The sequence below is a fragment of the Alligator mississippiensis genome, chromosome 8, assembly GCF_030867095.1.
Source record: "Alligator mississippiensis isolate rAllMis1 chromosome 8, rAllMis1, whole genome shotgun sequence".
Lineage (NCBI taxonomy): Eukaryota > Metazoa > Chordata > Crocodylia > Alligatoridae > Alligator > Alligator mississippiensis.
The window spans coordinates 80,231,813-80,248,380 of NC_081831.1; the positions used below are offsets into that span (position 1 = coordinate 80,231,813).

At 42.8% G+C, this 16,568-nt stretch overlaps 1 long non-coding RNA gene across 1 annotated transcript in view; it reads right to left on the bottom strand.

Annotated features, from left to right (window-relative positions):
• The window catches only part of LOC109284446 (uncharacterized), a 36,108-nt gene extending 22,209 nt beyond the window's left edge, over positions 1 to 13,899 (bottom strand). Inside the window, exon 1 of the long non-coding RNA XR_009464026.1 lies at positions 8,675 to 13,899. This is a non-coding gene — a long non-coding RNA (uncharacterized LOC109284446). The remainder of the gene's footprint in view (positions 1 to 8,674) is intronic.
• Positions 13,900 to 16,568: the final 2,669 nt, after the last annotated feature.

A 16,568-nucleotide genomic window follows, 5' to 3' on the forward strand; every position in this document is an offset into this window, starting at 1 on the left:
CACTGGTGTAAATCAGGAGCGACTCCTTTCACATTAGTAGCACCGCTGCAATCAAGAGTGATACTCTGCTAAGTATAGAAGCCATTTAGCACAAAGACGCTGGTGTAAGCAGGGAGAGAAAATTAAGGATCCATAGATATGAGCTGTTCAGCCTGTCAAAACTGAAAGGTAGCGAACATACTGTTGGCACTTGGCAAATAATAACGACTTCCACAGAGGAGCTCACTTTTGCTTCAGGAAAATGAATGAATGTGGACCTTCATTATATAGAAAAATAGGCTTGGAGGTATAAGGATGCCCAAGTACAGGGACATCTGCCTGGTGATGTTACTTGGGAATCTCCTGTGTCCCGCTGGCTCCCCACTGAGCAGCTCCATGACTACCTGCATGCTCCCACAGGATGGAGGTCCTGGACTGAGGCCACCAACGCACCCGATTCCCAATCCCCACCTCTCACCGACAGAGGGAACTGGTGTCTGGACAGCCCAGTTTACACACTGCTGCGGGAAAACAATTGGGCCTATAGTTCCCACATTGCTGTCATCTCAGCAAGTAAAATGTAATGTGTATGAGCCAGAAACCCTTCCAACAAACACCAGGACCTGATTGAGGAGTTCCGTTATAGAGAGTTAATAAAATCTCTCCTGTGCTTGGTAGCCATTTTTTGTGATTACTATATAATATGTCCAGAGAATATTTAATAATACAGCGGTTCAGCACAACAAACTCAACGCAATTTCTCCAAAAAACAAATTTTTCACAGCAAAATCAGTCCACTAGGGGGATGGATTTGCTGTACAACAAAAAGATGTAGTGGAAGCCTCTCCGTTAAATATGAGGAATTTTAGTGGCCATTGGTTTGGTAGCCCACTTACTAAGCTTATCCAAGTCAGCCTGGATTACCAGCTGTGCGGATGCTACGCCCCAAAGTTTAGTGTCATCGACAAACTCGGCCAGTGCGCTTCTGACACCAATGTACACATCGTTGATAAAGATGTTAAAGAGAACCGGTCCAAGGACAGAGCCTTGGGGGACACCACTGGTCTTGGAGCACCATAATGATTCGCATCCATCGACCACTACTCTCTGGGTCCGGCCTTGGAGCCAATTCCCCAGCCATCAGACTGTGGTGTAGCCGAGGCCACAGTTGGCTAATTTTTCCATGAGGAGATCATGGGACACCAGATCAAAGGCTTTTTTAAAGTCCAGATATACGATGTCAATCTCTTCTCCCTTGTCCAGGTGATATGTCACCTGGTCACAGAAGGAGATGAGATTGGTCAGGCAAGACCTACCCGTGACAAGCCTGTGCTGGCTGTCTCTCAGGATGTTGCCATCAGCCAGCTTATCAAGGAGGGTCGGCCTGTAATTCCCAGGATCTACTTTCTGCCCTTTCTTGAGGATGGGTACCACATCGGCCTTCTTCCAGTCTTTGGGTACTTCGCCTAAGCATCACGAGTTTTCGAATATTTTTGCCAATGGTTGGGCTATGACACCTGCCAGCTCCTTGAGTACTCTAGGGTGTAATCTGTCAGGACCAGCTGACTTAAAGATGTCCAGCCTCTCAAGGTATTCCTTTACAAGGTCTACACCGATGCTGGGTATAAATATGCCCTCACCCTGGCCGTCCCATGTCATGCGAGGAAGGGCGGTCCCTTTGGGCTAATGAAAGAGCAACATGAAGTACCCATTAAGTAGGTTGGCTTTTTCCTGGGTGTCGGTTATCAGCTGTCCCATTTGGTTCAGCAGGGGTCCAATGTTACCCTTGCTTTTTTTCCAACTCCCTACATATCTGAAAAAAGGACTTTTATTATCCTTGATATGTGAAGCCAGATAGAGTTTGGTTGCAGCCTTGGCTTTCCTGATCCACTCGTTGCAGGCACGGACCAGTGCTGAACACTCCTCCTTAGTGATAATTCCAGCCTTCCATCCTTTATAAGTCTCTCTTTTTAGGTGAAGGAGGTCCTCAGGCTCCCTGCTGAGCCAAGGGGGTTGCTGCGCCCTTTTGCTACCCTTCCTCCGAGATGGGATGGACAACCTTGTGCTGTCAAGATCGCTCTCTTGAGGAGCAACCACTCCTCTTGGACTCTTCTTCCTGTCGAGTCATGGTCACTTAGGGCCTTGACAATGAGCCTCCTGAGTTGACAAAGTCAGCTTTCCTAAAGTCGAGGACTTCTGCATTGCTGAGTGACTTGCCAGCTTTGTGATGGATAGTAAAGGTGATCAGCTTGTGGTCACTATCACCCAGCTTCCCATCGATTCTTAGGTCACTGCCTAGATCATCCCCTTTGGCCAGTACCAGGTCCAGCAATGCTTTACCTCTCGCCAGCCCATAGACTTCTTGAGTCAGGAAGAGCTTGTCCACACATGTGAGGAAGCTTTGCAACCGATCGGATTTGGCTGAGTGCTCTTCCCATGAGATGTCTGGGTAGTTAAAGTCTCTTGTAACAACTATGCACCAAGAGCGTGCAGCCTCAGCCAGTTGCCTGGCGAATTCCTGGTCTAGCTCTTAATCTCTCTTAAATCTCTCATGCCTTTTAGTTGTATTTTGTGTGTATATACTCCAAGACCCTGTTGGCTCTTGTAAATTAGTTCAAACTAACAAGGTCTGTATTTAAAATTTAAAAAGTAGCTATTCCAGAATAATTTAATCTGTGGACACCTTTTCTGGAGTAAGAGTGCCTGGTTCCTGAGGAAGGGTGCATGAAATCCCAAAGCTTGTCTAGATCCCTCTCAACTATACAGTTCAGCTGGTCCAATAAAAGCTAGCACCTAAAAAATGCTTGCCTTTCTCATCATTCCTGTAAAATTATTCTACTATCCTCAGTATTAAGATGGCTGCAAGAAAAATCCATGGCATCAAATAATGATAGTCTTTTCTGTCAAACAATCAAGACACCAGAGGCTACGATATGGGAAATCAGAACACAACCCGAACCAAAGAGAAACCTGGAAACAATTTTGCTTCTCATAGAGATGAACTGGGCATCAAGGAATCCAAACACCTGCTGAAGGCAGGAGAGGCAGCAGGCCCAATTCTGCAGTCCTGATGCACGACAAATTCCTATAAATTAACTGGAAATTTCAATTGGAACTTGTCCTGAACAAAGGCTGTGCAATAGGGCCTTGCGTGTTTTGCACAAAAAAACAAAATAAAGCAGAAAAAAAGGACCAGGAAAAGTAGACTCAGTGGCCCTTGTCTTTTTTTTGTGCAAGCTTACATATTAGTCTTGCAACACACAATTAACTGCGTCTGTTGGGCTACAAGAATGTAATAATTTCTACTTATATTAGTATTCATCTAAGTCTCTCTACAAACTGTAGAGGTATTTCATTATTATGTCCATTTTATTGATAAAGAACTTCAAAAGTAAAATCACTAGAAGCTAAGGAGCACTCAGGAGCTCTGAAAAATCCAATTTGTAACTTCTCTGTGGCTTGCTTTCTCCATCAGTGAAACAGGGGTAATATAATTATGCTCACTTGTCATTTTAGAACTTTTTGAGATTCTCAAATGAACAGTGCGAATGATGATTATTGCTGCACCATTTAATTTAGTGGCTGCTGCAGTTGTTGAGGCTCTCTGGAAAATCAGACCCTAAGCATTTTATTCAAGGTCACACAGGGGATATATAACAGAACTGAGATTAGAACCTAGACTTCCTGACTGGCAACTGTGCGCTCTAACCCCCGGCATGCTGCCCCTGTACCGAAACACATGAAGTCTCATAATTGTAAGTGGTTCCAGTTTTCTGATTATATGACCCCAACCTTCCTCTTTTGTTGTTGCTCATTCATCCTTTTAATGTAGCTGTTCCCTTAGATGTGAAAACCAGAAAGGTCAGCTTGACACTCAAGTGCATCATTTGAAAATGATAATAACGGGGGACAAAGCATGTGCGATTGCCACCCATTTTCTTGAATTTTGGGAGACAACAGCCTGGCAACTGATATATGAAACTTAGCAGATGCAGTGAGCTGAACCTTAAGTATCTATGCAATCATTTTTACTACTTTAGATTCAGTGTGCATCATGGGGAAGTGACAGTAAACTGGAACCTCTCTTAGTATGTGTATATACGGCAGAGGCCAAGGAGGAAGTCCACACTTGCTTTCTCAATAGATTCTGGGGGCTGGATTCTCTTCTCACATCACTGACTCCAATGGCTTCAACTTCAGATCTGCACCAGGCTAAGTGAGATCAGGCTCTGCCTGATTTCTGCACCCCTGCCCCATTACAAAGATTTCTGTCAGTGTGACAAGAGCCTGTAGGATTCCAATAGTGCAGGAGGAATACACAACCAAATAGTTTTGGATCAACATTTGTGATTTGGGATTTTGCCTGAACTGTTTGGAGGAATTAGTGCACCAGCCTGTGTGGTGTCTACATTAGAATAGCACTAGCCCAAAGAAATTCGGAGAGGAACCATGTCTAAGTACAGCTGGTTAAAAAACTGTCAGAGGAAAGTTTTCCATCTGAAAGCCCAGCTCTGTCAAAAATCAACATAACTCATAATTTTTAAAAATCCTGAAAATGTCAAAAACTCTATTTTGACATCTTTGAAACTTATTTTTTTCTTTCAAAACAACTTTCCATGTCAATGTTCTTTTAAATTTGGATGGTATATTATGAAATAAAAAGAAGTCAATATCAAAATAGACTTAATTTATTGTGTCAAAATATTTCCACCAATTCAAACTTTTTTGTGGAATTCTCTTCAACAAACAATTTTGAAATGTTATTTTATTCTAGATCAGAATGAGACCAGGTTTCATAATGACACTGAATAGTATTTCATTCCATAAGTGGCTGCATTGAATTCAGAGACATATAAATACTACTTAACTTGAGTAACTTGAGTAAGACTAGCAAAATCAGGCCTCTAGAGTTGGTTGAAAAACACCATTTGAAGGATTTAAAAATCATTATCAGCAGAGCTCCTAGGAGAACACTTTCCTTCTGCATCCAGTCTGGTGCACTGTCCTACCTCTAGTGGCAGCAGAAGAGAATTACTAAATAAATCTTTTATGGTACTTGCAGGTTATAGTTAGATGTATAGTCACATCCAGTACTTACACAGCAAGTTACTTAGTAATTTACATAGTATAGAAATCTTACATTCTGGAGTGCAGAGCAAATGCTGGGTTTGAAACATGAAGAGTTAAAAAAAATAAATTCCCATTGGTACTTTGCAACGAGTAGGTCCAGGAAGCAACGTAAGAAATACTAAGAGGCTCTACAAGTGAAGTGCTGATTTGTCCAAGCAGCAATTACAAATATTGGGCATGGTTCTGAGTTTCTTAGGTATTTAAAATTCCAACTGACATTAGAGGATAGGTCCATTACCAGCTCCCAAATAGAGATAATTATAAAAACTCTACTGTAAAATTCATCTGGAGAAGCAGTCTATGCTGCTGTACTGGAAGGGTCATTCAACCATGGGAAAAACAGACAAGACATCTGTTTCTTCTGGGACGATGAAGGTCTTCAGACTGGACAACATACAGCATCACCTTACTTACATGTCACTTCTGAATTTGGGCCCAGGTGATCTAAACCACTTGAAGTACTCTATAAGCACCTCTTTCTCTTAGTGCAGTACTCCCATGATGCAGCTCTTCTGCTCCTTGGAGCCCCACTGCCCTGTCCTATGAAAAAGACTTGTAGAAGGAATACAGTACATTGGAAACCAGGTAAAGTTTATTATATACTGGGTGTGTCTACACATGCATTTACTTACTGTGCAGTAAGTGTTTTTTAGGCCGGCATCTACATGTGCAGCCATTAAAGCACATTAATGCTGTGTGTGGACTGACTTGGGACTAACTTTAGTCAGTCCACACACACAGTGTTACTGCACAGTAAGGCGTCTACACGTGTGTTACTGCACAGTAACTAATTGGGTGTAAATTTGATATGTGCATGATGCAGGTATCAAATTTATGCCCAAACTGGCGTAAGTCACCATAGTTACTGTGCAGTACAGGCATGCACATGTAAATGTGTGCCCATACTCCACAGTAATTTTTGGTTACTGCGCAGTAAATGTGCAAGTGTAGACATGCCCTCTGAAGACAAACTGGTCCTGATCTCATGTGAAAGGGCAGGGAGAGTTGCTGATAAGTTTCTGTGGGCAAATTAAGTTCCAACCCCTTAAAATCCTATGGCAGTAGAGTTAAGTAGAAGAACTCCCTAACTGATGGTTACACCAATCTGGAAAAGTCCCATAAGGAGATCCACATGAGAAAGGCCAGCAGAAGCCTGGCAGCAGGTGGACTATATTAATTTAAGTGAAATCTTTAATAAGATTTTGATAACAACATATTGTATGTTAATCTGTAAAGAGTTTGCTTCTATAACATCTAACTGATAATCAGATAATCTAGTTCCAATTTAATCTCTGCAGGTGTTTCCCAATGGTAAATGTTAATTTTTTATTGCTTCCTTCATGCAGCAATGATAGGGGAAATGTCTGTAAGGTTCTTAACATCTATTTGTATGCAGATAGCATCATATTTTATAATAGCTATAAATCTGACAGAATAGCCACTTGGATTTGAGATGACACTATAAATATCATGTCATGGCTGAGGTAAACATGTTTGGAAGGAAAATGAAATAAAGACATTATTAGAGGTTTATTGAAACAACCATAACTGCTTATTTATAAAAGATGCATGCGCCTATCTATGAAAGGAACAGAGCTCATGCTGAGTTTGCAGCTTTGTGATGAGCGAGACAATGGAGAGTCTCAGCAGGCTCCTACAGACTATGCAGAAATAGGCTGTACATGTCTTGGAGATGATGGCTGCCTCTACAGTACTAAATACTCTCCTGTCTGTTTTTTAAAAGATGCTTATCACTCTGGTATCTAAGGACCCATTATGGCTGGCATTTCACAGGCATCCCAGATCACACCTCCCTGCCTGGCACTCATTCACACCAGGCTGCGGTAACAGCATCAGGCGAGTGCCAGGAAGGGAACCACCATGTCTGTGGAAGGCATAATACCCCTGTGCTTCAAGGGGCAAAATTCATGCAATACACAGACTTCAAAGGGGCTTAAGGGATGCCTAATTCTTGTCCCAGCTCTGTGCACAAGGGGGAAGTTTATCCTGGATGCTCTCCTGGAAGAAGAGAGCTTGCATTATCTCCAGGGCAGGACACTAGAGAGGTCTCTGCTCTGAGATAATCTCCCAAAGGAGTTTATGCACATTGCAGGAAGCACTACTGTCCAGCTCAGTAAACCCCCATGTTCAAAAACTGTCATGGTTTATGCTAGCATAAATATTTCCTTTACAGCAGAGGTCAGCAACCTTATAGCAAAGGGGAGCCAAATTAACCCACCTGGGTCTGAAAGTGGGCCACTGCTTGCAACTTGCCCACCACTGTGGCTTCCCCTGATGTTGCAGCTTAGTGGGCCAAAGAAAAATCTCTTCTGGCCCATGGGCAATAGGTTGCCAAGTACAGTGCAGTACAGTGCTTGGATCCCAGGTCTGTGTCATTGCCACAACCAACAAACAGAGACCAAAAGTCAGAATGGGGGTTTAACTCACAAATGACAAAGATGAAGGAGAGCTGTAAATCGTTACTGATGGAGAAACAAATGCTGCAGCATAAAAGTTAAGAATGTTACGATGGGTGAATGAAGGAAACGAGAACTGATGCGTCTTGGGAGATTTTTTTTATAAGGCAGAATGTTAAAATTATAAACCTTACAATTTATTGTTTGGGGTTTTTAATGGTGCTCTAAAATGAGAATCTTTTATGAACACTATCAGTATCCACTAACAATATACTGAAATAGCGCCAATCATTTTTCACAGACACCCAAAACAAGAGAGTGTGCCATGTGCCTTCAAATACAAGCAGAGAGATACGTAAGGTTTGACAGATAGCTCAGAAGAAAAAGAAAGTGTATTTGAAACGGAGAGAGTATCTGGCACGTTGCGCTACAGAAAAGAAAGAGGATTGCAAAGAAAATGCTGACTCCCCGGATTGATGGCCATATTTCAAATACACACCTTCTATGGTTTGTAGCAAGGAAACCTCTCTGGTGAATGGTTGTAAATGCCATTAACAATATATTAAGAGCCCTATATTATTTCTCTAACAGAGCTTTATATTTAAATCTCGGCCCTCAACAATTCCCTTCTTTTCCCACCTACCGCTGTCAGGTTGCTATTTCTCTCGAGTAATAGCCCCAGCTGGTTGTGTTCCTTCTCTTGGTAAAGTTTCACAAGACTCAATGGCTTCTTGAAGGTGAAGGAGACCCTCTCATAATGCATATTTACCATCAAACACCTCAACTATGCAACTATAAACCTGTCACAATGATAGGCAGGTTACTGATTATCACATGAGGCCTTTCATTGCGTGGTGGACCTGTCAGTGAATCCATAATGCCACCCACTCCACACCTAGACGCTGAAGGATCTGATATCCTCTCACATACATGGCTTTTTGCCATAGCTGATAAATACTGAAGTAAAATCTTTACTACAGAAGTAGAATGATAGAAGAGATAATCACAGTGGAAGGTTTCTCACAGAGCAGCTGCAGTGAATCTCCATAATTTCAAAGTATATCAAACAGATGCCGACTCACTGCAGCAACCAAAAACATGAACAGTGGGAGTCATGGAGGAGCTTTCTGTTTGCAGACCCCACTCACCTTTCGTATGTCAAGGAGTTGGTATTTCGTACAGCAGAAGACATTGATGAGCGCTTCCTGGCTGCAGAATGAAGCCTCAGAACTGGATCCAACACCTAGGGATCAACAAAAAATCACAGGGCCAGGATTGAGTATAATATCAACTGCCTACAAGATAGGCCCAGCACTTAACCCTCTCCTCTGGAGAGCCCCTATTCTCTGCTTTCTTCTGCCCCATTTTTTCTTTCACCCTCCACTCATCTGTGATCCCTCTCTCACTTGCATGATATTCTTTCAACTTCCCTTTCTCCATCTTGCTGTTCCACTTATCATCCTCATCCTTTCCCGAGCCCCAAGTTCCTTACACACCTATGACCCAGACTCCGTATACTTTCCACTACCCACTCCTCTCTGCAGCTGCCAGGGCATAACCCGATCTGCTGCTGCACTGCATAGGTCCAGTGACTGGACAATCGCCAGGTTGACCCCCATAAAACAGGACCCCTGCCAGGGTCATCCTGTCTTTCTTACACCATTCAAAATGTCTTTCTGGATTGTTGCTTCAACCATATGTTGTTCAGCCCTTTTCTACATCCCTCCCCTGGTTTCCCCTCTTCCCTGCATCAAACACAAGGTCTATCCTTATCTGACTCAATACCCTTGTCTAGATAATGAGACAGCAGCCCTGCCTCTGTTCTGTAAACGATGCCAATTTTAAGAGGGTAGTTGTCATTTAGAAAAAACAAAACACCTTCCTACTTTCTCCGTTGCTACCCCTTTTCATGTGAGGAACTAGCACCCTGCAAAAATCCATAAAGCCACTCTGCCATTCTTCAAATCCCCTCTTAATGCTCTCTTGAAACATAATGCTTACAGAAAACTCAATAATGGGTAGGCAGATAGGGTCTTGTGGCTGCTGAGCATAGACTGACCAGTTTTGTCCCATTGTTACCTTGTGCCTACCCTGAAGAGTTTACCATCTACTAATTCTTTTTCCTGTTAGCATACTAAATTATAAGATTGCTGGAGTGGGTTCTGTCAATCTTTGTAAGGCATCCAGCACATGGGTAGGTTTGAATAAGAGCCCTAGCAACTGTCTTGAAGCAGGAAGGTTTTTGTCTTTGTGCATATAAATTCGGGCAAATGGAACAGTGCATGCTAAATGACAAATCTGGAACAGCTAATTCGCCTTTTTCTATCTTCTGATAGAATCTAAAATCCTAGCTTCCCTGTATTTGCCTCCCTGCAGTGTCCAAATCCCCTGGTCAGAGATTGTTCTCAGGTGGGGATATTCCTCTTCTGATGGAGATGCTCTCCTGTCCAAAGGAGAATTCACATTTCATTGGACCTATGTCCACATGTGTGCACAAGAGTAATTAACTGGCCCATTGCTCTGGTTTCCTGTACCTACAAGTCAAGAATACAAATCTCGAAAGGACAATGGGCATGAAGTGAAGATGGCTGTACCTTTCAAATCTGAGAATATGACTTTGTAACCTAACAGCTAGAGCACTTACCCGTGTAGGAGAAACCCAAGTTCTGTTCCCTGTTGCCATGTATATTTATGGGTTGCAAGTGCTTTGGAGGATAGGACCAACATTTTAAAAGATGTTAACCTGGAGAGACAGTGTGAAATGAATTTCAGCAAAGCAAAAATGGCTCCCCTTAGGAATGAGGACTCAAATAAAAAATGAGGAATATCTTGCTAGGCAGAAAAAATTGCAGGGGAAATAGCAGACCACAAATTAAGTGAGTCAACAATATTGTGTTATTGCAAAAAAAGACAAAACTCATTGCAAAAAAAGACAAAACTCATTCTGGGCAACACTGACAGGAATATTAAGACAAAAGTGATTCATAGATTGTAAGGCCAGAAAGGACCTTGGAAGATCATCAGGTCCAGCCCCCCGCACCAAGCAGATAAGATAATTTGGGGTTGGGTGACCCCAGCAAGGTGACTGTCTAGTCTCCTCTTGAAGATCCCCAGGGTAGGTGACTGCACCACCTCTGGAGGGAGCTTATTCCACTGTCTGGACACCTAGACAGTAGATTATTCTACTACCCAACAGAGGACAGGTTTGGGCATCATACATGAAGAAAGATGGAAACGAATGAGTGAGGGAGAGACTCCAGAGAAGAGAAACAAGAATGATAAGAGGTTTAGTAAACATGACCCAGGAGGAAGCAGAAGGAATTGGGTTTGCTTAGTCTAGAAAGGAAAAGACTAAGGGAGGACATGCATTTATAGTGTATGATTCATTTTTTTCATGGCCACTAGGGAAGGACAAGAAGTCAATTAATTTGCAACAAAGATGATCTGGGCTATGTTTTAGAAGAAAAAGGTCACCCTTGCTTATTTTTTTTTAAGGAAAGGGCTGAGATACCCTTCAGGAGAGAGTTCAAAGCTGTGGATCTTGAATGGATCAGATGTCTCTGTGCAGTCCTGAGTCAGGTATGCGAGGTGTGGAGACAGGCAGGGTCTAAGACATACCCATCAGCAGCATTTCCTAGCAGCTAGTGCTGGGCTGCTGCAGGCCGAGCTGCTGACTTTGGCAGTGTTTTGTTTGCTCAAGGGGTTTCCAGATCCCATTCTGAGGTACCAGCCTTCCCCATGCAGCTAGGCCACGCACCTGACACAAGGCTCCACACTTGACTCCAGGGACCTGTGTTAGGCCTTGCAGCATCCAAGGTCCTTTTTGCATGTAGCCCTTCTGCACCGTAACAGCCACCTCAAGTTAGGCTCTGCATACAGTCTACAGGGAGGGTTAGGCACCTAAACCGGGCCAGGGCTGAAATGCAGAGGTAGGAGGAGGACTTCTTGGACAAAAGGCAAATGTCTCCTTCCCCTTGGGATCCCGAGCTGTGAACCCTTTCCTGAGGTTAAGCACCTTCTCCTTATCAGGGGAGAGAACACCCCCTCCAGCATACCCAGTCCTTACAGCTCTCAGCTGGGACCTGTCTTTAAATCCCTGTTCTACCTACCCAGAGCAAGGATTTCAACACGTCTCCCACATCCCAGAGGAGTGCCCTAACCACCAGGCTACTGGTTATTCTGGGTTTCAGTTGTTCCACTTCACATAATTATTTATTAGCAGAGCTCCAAAAAGATTTAATTAGTTATACAAAGTGGAACAGGTCCAACAGGAGACGCTGAAACAAATCCATTCCAAGATAGTCGATAAATTAATGGTTAAGGTGCTCTGTTGGGACACAGATGTTGAGCTTTCTTGATCCTGTATCAGAGCAAGGATATGAACCTGGGTCTACTACATTCCAGGAAAGGCATCCAACTACTAGTAACTAGGCTATTATGGGATGAAACATATGCACGCGTGCCTGCCTGCATGCACCCCCATGGCTTACACATGCTCTGAACACACAAGGGATCGAGCCCTGCTAGTGAAACAGGCAGGGAATGGCTATTTTGAAATCTCACTTCTGGAATTAGCAGTATGTTGCACCCACATTTAGTGGCTTTGTGCAGGCCCAATGGCAGAAAAATTAAGCCTGAAGGGAGATAGATAATATTTAGACATCAAATAGATAATATCTACACTGGAGGCTATCAATGGTGTCTAAACCACAGACTTTAGCACCCTAAGCACCTCTGAGACTTGGGGCCCAATTGCTTGGAGTTAGAAATCATCTTTCCTATAGACATGCTGTTGCATAATTGTCCATTAGGCAAGATTTTACACTCTTCCCCAAAGTAGCAGGTACTGCCCAGAGTCAGAGATAGGATATCAAGATCAGACAGATGACTGGCTTCATCTCATAGGGTAATTCTTACAATCCAGTGGACTCCGTGCAGGGAGGATGCACAGAATAATGCAGAACAAGTCACATCTGGGTGGAGCAGGGAGGAGAGCAATTTAAGAAAAAATCATGGTTAGCACAAGTGGTCAGTGAAACTACCTGTCATCAGGTATGTGAGGAGGAGTGGGGAATCAGAAGCCTTAACCTAGAAGAATGGCTTAGGGAAAGAAAGAAAATCTGTTCTATTCTGACCTTTGTCACTTTTTTTTTCTCTATAAATGAGCTGGGTCTTGACTGATTAAGTGTTTCTAAATCTATTCATCTTAAATTATGGCTTTCTAATTTCATCACCCTGTTCATTATTAACTGGAACATTTCTAAGGCATGTTTACGCCTACTTCTGCTGAGACAGGTTTTCAAACCAAAAAAAATGCTACATTTTATAAGTACGCAGTGTAAAGGCCCCAGCTTTCTGAACAAGCCTTCCAGCATGGATGTTTAACAACAATTCTGTAGCTGATATTTCCAAGCAAACTGAAGTATTACACTGCATTGGCTGCTTCAAATCTCTCAAAAGAAAATACACATATTACTGGTTTTATCAGTATACAGTTTAATAGACTGCCTTCATTTGCAGGGATTCAGAAACAAATTAAATTTGTATTTTTAAAAATGATAAGCTGCAAAATGAAATAGTTTGTGTTTGTCAGATTCGAACTACTGGTTCAATATTAGTTACTAAGATGTGCAGGAAGACGTTCTTGTGAAAGGGTGCATGTTAACACTGTCATCTTGGCAAAGTTCCAAGGCGAGTCATTATTTTCTTCCTATTTAATGTTGCCCCATTGCTTCAGCTGGACAAAATACGTCACTTCCTGTCCTGAATTGCTGTGTATTGCTATTGTGAAATATTGAACAGCTGCTTTGTTTCACTCCAGAAGGAGCTCTGTTTCAGTAGGGAAAAGTCTTCAGGTGATATTTATGTGACTTTCAAACCCTGCTGCTTGAAAAACCCAGTAAGAATCTAAATTATTCACCTGCTTTACATACGTGTTTGTAACAAACATAATAGAGTGCTAAACTTTTATTCCAGGATGGTACATTTTGATTACTATTACACTGCATTATTTATATTAGTCAGGCTTAAAATCCCAAATCGGACTCAAAAACCCATTGCGCTAAACACTGTCATTACAAGAGGATCCAGACCCACCAAAAATATTTTTGTAAAGGTAAAATTATTGCAAGATACAAATAACATGAAGAAACTTAGGAGGGAGGACAAAGGAAACACAGTGACACAAATTACACATAGGAGTCATTTAAATTATATTCACTTCAGCACATCCTGGTTGCATTGCCTCCAGGGCTGCCATGCCCTGCCACACATGGACCCCTTCTTCCTGTCCAGGGGCTGGCACATGGGGCAGCCTCTCTTATGGGTCTTTTAGGTAGCAAGGGAGGTGCTGCCCCCATAGCCAGCCCAGCCCCCTGGCCCTTAACCCACCCCAGGCTGCCCACCCTCACTGAGCCCCTTGCCCATGGCCCTTGGAGCCAGGACAAACCCCTCACCCACTGGACATTAGGGGCTGCCCTCGATTCAAGGGACGTGGGCACAGGCTTGGCAAGGGCAGGTGGAAGCGGTTGATTTAAGGCAAGAGTCACTGAGATCTTTACTGGAGTGGCTGGATCAGCTTTTCGGTGACCATTGGGATCCCGCCCCCATAGCTCATCCAGCTGTTCACCCACCAGCCGGTCAGTCCAGTAACAGAGACCCCAGCACATCCTTGCCTGGACTATCACAGCTACAGGAACACTCCCCACCTTTGTTGTTCCACAAGGAAAGAAAGTTTCATGGTTGAAGAAACACTGAGGTTAGCTGGTTGAAAAATGCCAGGAAAACATCTTGGCTAATACTGACGGCCCTCGGAAGCTAACAGCAGGATGAATTGGAAACAACGGAGGGTGGTTGTTTAGTTTCCATGCCCTCCTCTGTCCCTAAATGTCTTTAATTGGATGCAAGTACAGCCTTCAGCAGGCATTCATTACAAAACCTCGAAATGAGATTTATTAATGTGGACACAGTGAACCATGCTGATCATGTGGTCCTGGGCCTCCTACAAAATGATACTCTGGGACCAGCTGATGTCTGAGCCCCTTACAGACGTTAATTCTGTTTCACAATACCCTGAGAGATAGGTAAATTATAGTGCAATCATTTGGCCGCTGGTTCTGTAAGGTAAGGATCTCAGTCGCCCCAGTGGTTTACATGAGGTTGGGCACTGCTGAAGTACTTGGCAGAATAAGGCTTTTGTAGATTAGCAAACTGAGAGAAAGCTTACCTAACTTGTCCAAGGTCACAGTGTGTGTCAGTGACAGAGCTAACAATCAGAACTCTGCTATCCCAGCTCCTTGCTCTGGCCCAAGAGCTCCCTCCCTCTCCAATCAGTTCAGGAGGTTTAAAATGTAGACTGTGAAATGACCTGTTAAAAGACATCTAAAACACTAGTGATGCAAACAAAATATTGACAGAGCTGTTGGGAGCTTGTGCATGTACTTGCATAACTTTAACCTCAAACTATATTGGCCTTCTTGACAAATAGGCAAAGATAAGGATTTCTCAACTAGCATTATGGTCTTCTAGCCTATATATGATTTTTAAGGAGACTTTGTGGCTTACTACATGAATATATATTAAAACATGAATGACCCAAGCTTATTCCTGGACTTGACTCAGTTTACCTGTGTGTACGCAGGGACAACTTACATGAATTAGCTAACAGATCTCAAAACAAAGCGTTACAAGGTAAAGTTTTAATACGTGCAAAGAGATCAGCTTCCTCTGGAATCTCACTCTTTAGAAAAAGTCATTTGCAGTTCTGAGTAAACGGATGAGAAGAAAAGCATAGAGTCCGCTTGGAAACAACAGTGATGAGCTAATTATAAAAAAGCCAAATTGAACAAAATCTACGCTTGCAAGTTTTAAAGGTTTTATTTTCACAGTTTCATTATTAAACAAAAAAGTCACAATGAATGTTCTTTCTAGGCCCAAAAGGAAAGCTTTATTTCAGCCCATGTTTTCTCTGCCAAGTTCAACTCCCAAGGAATGGGATTTCTAAAGGAAGTGCTGGCAGATCAGTGCTGTTGTGACACAAGCTGTGTACTTCACCATGCTATGGACAGAGACCTTTACTGAGCTGGAAAGTCCCCAGCATAGAGTAGCTGTCCTGTTCCCTAGTCTGTTAACAAAGCAGCCAGCATTCCTAGGGACCTGTTGGGGCCCCAATCCTGCAGTGAGGTGGATCCTCTCCGTATCTGTTGAGTTGCAGTAACTACTGAGAGGGTCCATCAGTGTGGAGCATCCAGCAGAGCTGAGACCTTAGACCCTGATCTTGCAAAGCTGTAAGTTTAGCGTTGTGCAGTTAAGAGTCCCATTGCAGTCTCACAGGATATAAAGTTAAGCCTACATATATATGGTCATTTAGCCCACACTGACCTCTGTTGCTTCTGATATCTAAGCAGGCTCACATACACTGTAGTGTTGTATACTCTAGAAAGGCCTGATGGATACACCTCAAGGTTTTTGACCTCTCCTGATGAAAAGTGCTACATAAGAGCTGAGTTTTGTTATTACAGCTACACCAGCAAACCCTTCTACAGTACAAGCAGTTTGTGGTGTGTTATTAAAAAAAATTGCTTTTGCCAGCACAGCTTACGCCGATTTGGCAAGCACAATAAGCTATACTAGCAAGAGCACTTACATGCCAGTTTAACTGCGTCAACACTGGCTTTTGTCAGCATTGAAGCATTGCGAAAAATTATCTCTCTGACATCGCTAATCCAGCAAATGTTTCTAGTGCAGCCATGTGGTGGCCATTAATGTTTGTGAAATGTCCTTACCAGCTTCCTTCAGCACCAGTTTAAGTAGTAACATATCCGCCCAAGATAAGTACCATTTTGAAGTGTATGTTTTTCATTTAAAACAAAAAAAATTATACAACAGCTAGTGGATTGGGGGTAGGATTAGGGAATTCAAAATTAAACCAGTGCAAGTCTTAAAAAGAGCAGGAGTAAAATGTCATATTGAAGAATAAAGAACCCATTTATTGGTATTTTAGTTAATAGGAGCTCTTTAAAATATTCACAGTATCTTTCTGTT